This window comes from Larimichthys crocea, unplaced genomic scaffold (genome assembly GCF_000972845.2).
Source record: "Larimichthys crocea isolate SSNF unplaced genomic scaffold, L_crocea_2.0 scaffold51812, whole genome shotgun sequence".
NCBI lineage: Eukaryota > Metazoa > Chordata > Actinopteri > Sciaenidae > Larimichthys > Larimichthys crocea.
Genome location: NW_020856760.1, coordinates 2,184 through 5,598, shown reverse-complemented (window position 1 = coordinate 5,598; position 3,415 = coordinate 2,184). Strand labels below are relative to the sequence as shown.

The 3,415-nt window shown below is 45.2% G+C and overlaps 1 long non-coding RNA gene across 2 annotated transcripts; it reads left to right on the top strand.

The window, feature by feature from the left end:
* Window positions 1-606: 606 nt before the first annotated feature.
* On the top strand, window positions 607-2,823 carry LOC109143051 (uncharacterized). Of its 2 annotated transcripts, none has more exons than XR_003462030.1 (3): window positions 607-884; window positions 1,040-1,144; window positions 2,545-2,670. It is a non-coding gene; the product is annotated as an uncharacterized LOC109143051 (long non-coding RNA). The 2 variants fall into 2 exon arrangements; XR_003462029.1 differs by having other exon boundaries at window positions 616-884; window positions 2,564-2,823.
* The last annotated feature ends 592 nt before the right edge of the window (window positions 2,824-3,415 follow it).

The window sequence follows — 3,415 nt, the reverse complement described above, 5'->3', positions numbered from 1 at the left end:
CATCCTTCACCCACTCGTGAACAAGACCCCGAGATACTTGAACTCTACTTGAGGCAGGATCTCATCCCCGACCCGGAGGTTGCACTCCACCCTTTACCGGCTGAGTACCATGGCCTCGGATTTGGAGGTGCTGATTCTCATCCCAGCTGCTTCACACTCGACTGCGAACCACTTCAGAGAGAGCTGAAGGTCACGCTCCGATGAAGCCAACAGGACCAGATCATCCGCAAAAAGCAGCGACCCGATCCTGAGGACACCGAACCGCAACCCCTTAACACCCTGGCTGCGCCTGGAAATTCTGTCCATAAAGGTTATGAACAGAACCGTTGACAAAGGGCAGCCCTGGCAGAGTCCAACTCCCACTGGAAACAAGTCTGACTTGCTGCCGGCAATGTGGACCAAGCTCTGGGCCTTGCCACCGAGGACTTTTTTGACTATCTCAGCGATCTCAGCCTCAGAGATAGGCGAGACCACCGTGGGGTCCCCAGACTCTGCCTCCTCAGTGGAAGACGTGCTGGTGGGATTGAGGAGGTCTTCGAAATATTCCCTCCCTCAGATCAGGGGGGCTGTTCCTCCCAATCACGCCTCTCCAGGTCTTATTGTCGCTGCCCATGTGAGCATTGAAGTCCCCCAGGAGAGAGAGGGAGTCCCCAGAGGGAGCGCTCTCCAGCACCCTCTCTAAAGACTCCAAAAAGGGTGGGTACTCCGAACTGCCGTTCGGTGCATAAGCACAGACGACAGTCAGGACCCGTCCCCCCACCCGAAGGCAAAGGAAGGCTACCCTCTCGTCCACCGGGTTAAACCCCAACGTACAGGCGCTGAGCCAGGGGGTAATAAGCAGGGACATTTTCTTTAAGAACGTCTTCTGTCTTGTTTCATTTAATGTGAGAACAAATCCACTTTGACTTTTAGACGAGTGGAACTTCTATCGGTAAAAATGTGACAATCTGAACAATTGTGTCACTGTTGATCAATGATATGAAATAGTTCATTCTTTTAAAAACAGGAAGTGTTGATGTTGAGTTTGTTTGTGTCACAGTCAGAGAGCCATGTCTCTCTACACTGAGAGGTTTTTGTACGGCCACTCAATGACTTTGTATCATGTGTGGGACGTTTGGTGGAGGAACCAGACTGCATGTTGGAAGTAAGTCTCTGCTCAAATATTAAATATAATGTCATCAGTTAAGGTTTTAATTTCTGTGTCTGAACATTTGCAGTAACTTAAATTTTCATTGACCGATCTAAATGACTTTTAAGACTAAGAAGTTTTATTCTCTGTTTCTCCTGTTTAATCTCAGTATTGAACTCAAAGCAGCTTTACTAAACTTTTCATGACATGTTCCAGTGTCATTTGTGAGATGTGAACAGCTTGAACTGTAGGACAGAACAACAACATTAAAACTTGACAAAATTTGGATTTAGCATTTAATTCTCTGTTTGAAACTGATTGGAAGTTGAGTTCTAAAGTGTTTTGAACGGTGAGTAAGAAGTTGAAATATTAAAAATGTACCAAATTTGTGACATATGTCTCTGAACCTTTTGACCTCAGTTTGAATTCATTTGACAGTTTTTTGAGGCTGTTTGGTTTTTAAATCTGTCGTATGAACATTGTAAATATGGTCGTCAGTTATTTTTGGCTCAAATGTCCTTTAACAGTGGATCTGATTAACTTTTGTCCTTTTGATAAAAATATATCTTATTTAATTATTTCCAGGCAGTTAGATATATTCAGGTCATGTGTATGATGATCTCTCTGTGCTGACATGCATGACAGGCTTCTTGAAGGGAAGTGAAACAATGTGTGAGTGAGTGACTGGTGGAGCAGAAAAATCATCTGACAGAAACTCCTTAAAGGACAAAATCAACTCTCACACAGTAAAGGTGTCCAAGTGTCTGCTGCTTGATTGACAGCTGTCCTCTAATCTGATTGGTGTCTCCTAGGTCAGTGGTTCCCAACCTATGGGTCGCGACCCCATAATGGGGTCGCTAAAGATCCACGGGGGGTCGCAAAGCCTCCTGATTTTGAGGGGTTTAATTTTTAAAACCATAATTTAATAACCATAATAAATAAATGACAAAGCATTTCATTAATATGTGAAAAAGCAACAACATTGAAGTACAACATTAAACATTTATTCTGTTTAAAGTAGCCTAACTAAAGTGACTAAAATTATTTTTCGCATATCACGTCACTGCCTCTCGTGCAGTCGCCGTTGCCTAGCAACTTACTGAGCTAAGGGGAAAGATGGCTACGCCGCAGGTTGGAGAGACTGCGGAGGAATGTGTCAAAAAATGAAAGAGAGGATACCAAGAAAGTTTTATAGAGTTTGGGTTCGTAGAAGCAATGGATAAAGTTGGAGCTGAATGTATTTTTTGCCGTGACAAACTGGCGAACGAAAGTTTGAAGCCCTGCAAGCTAAAACGACACCAGACCACAAAACATCCAGAGACGGTGGGAAAACCGAAAGGAGTATTTTCGGTTCGGGGGGGGGGGGGGGGGGTCACCAAAGCTACAATGGTAAAAAATGGGTCCCTGAAATAAAGGTTGGGAACCACTGTCTAGGTGATACCGCCCCCACCCTGACGGTGCTGCCCCCCTCCATCCAGTGAGCAGCTGCAGCAGGGGAAGGCCACGCTCAGTGTCTGGCCACAAGGCTTCCCCTCAACTGGAGTCTGGCCTGGAAGGTGACAGCAGCAGCAGCATCAGCTGGGAGGAGAGCAGGAGCCCCGTGGTGCTGGAGAAGGACGGCCTCTACAGCTGGAGAGCACCCTGAGGCTCGATGCAGACCAGTGGAGGAAGGTGGACTCTGTGACCTGTGAGGACACCAGGGCTCCCAGACTTAACTCTCACAGACACTGAGGAGAGACCAGTGTTCCCAGTCCTGACCTGACTCATGGGACTCTGATACTGGTTTTCCTCTGGCACTAGCTCTCAGTCTGCTCTCTCTCTCTCCTCTCTCTCTTGTTTCTCTCTTTCTCTCAGGACTGTTTCAACCTTAACGTCTTCTGCTGTTTGATGGTTTTAAACATTTTACAACAATAAAGATTTCATCATGTATGTTATAAAAGTGACATGTCTTTTGACTTCCTTTCTTTGACATATATTATATATTAGGAACGTTAGTCAGATTAATGCACAGTAACAAGTCCATTTTCCCTGAATGACTTTTTAATGGTTTAAGACTGTAGATATTCTTCCATAGTCGATCCAGTTTGATTTATATCAAGAGAAGAGGAAAGCCAAGAGTCTAGGACTGAGAGTAGGGACTTTGAATGTTGGAACTATGACAGGAAAAGGTAGAGAGTTGGTTAACATGATGCATACAGACATACTGTGTGTCCAGGAGACCAGGTGGAAGGAGGGCAAGGCTAGAAGTTAGGAGCAGGGTTCAAGTTGTTTATCATGTGTGAGTAG